This window comes from Trypanosoma cruzi (assembly GCF_000209065.1).
Source record: "Trypanosoma cruzi strain CL Brener chromosome Unknown tcruzi_1047053400553, whole genome shotgun sequence".
Classification (NCBI taxonomy): Eukaryota; Euglenozoa; class Kinetoplastea; order Trypanosomatida; family Trypanosomatidae; genus Trypanosoma; species Trypanosoma cruzi.
The window spans coordinates 1-450 of record NW_889607.1 but is presented as its reverse complement, the minus strand read 5'-3'; the positions used below and the strand labels follow the sequence as shown (position 1 = coordinate 450).

The following is a 450-nucleotide window of genomic DNA, read 5'->3' as shown; positions in this document are numbered from 1 at the left end:
GGTGAAGCACAACAAAGATGCAGGCAATAGCAGCCATGAAGCGAAAATGAGGGGGCCCGAAGGAGGTGGCGGACACGCAACGTGGGGGGGGGGGGGGCACCCCCACAAGGGGGTACGGGGCTATATATATATGGGTATATATATATAGGGGTATATGGATATGGCGGACAAACCCCCAAAAAAAAAAAAAAAAAAAAAAAAAGGGGTCCGTAAACCCCGGTCAAAAAAAATTGACCAAACATAACCCCCAAAGGCGGGTTGAAACCTTCCCGTACCAATATAGTACAAAAACTGTATCAATAATACCGTTAGTTGAAAGGAGTTGTGTTCCACAACGGTTTTCAATTTTAATAAGGGGTCCTTCCCGGCACTTGGAACCGTGTACAAAAACCCCCCCCCCCCCTCCCAGGCCAAACTGGGAAGGGGTCAGGGTCCGGAACTTCGGCCCCG

At 49.8% G+C, this 450-nt stretch overlaps 1 non-coding gene across 1 annotated transcript, besides 1 other annotated feature; it reads right to left on the bottom strand.

Moving 5' to 3' along the window:
- Window positions 1-177: 177 nt before the first annotated feature.
- Window positions 178-202: a microsatellite.
- Window positions 203-314, bottom strand: Tc00.1047053400553.10. Its single transcript, XR_008253929.1, has one exon. It is a non-coding gene; the product is annotated as a spliced leader RNA (transcript).
- Between the last annotated feature and the right edge of the window lie 136 nt (window positions 315-450).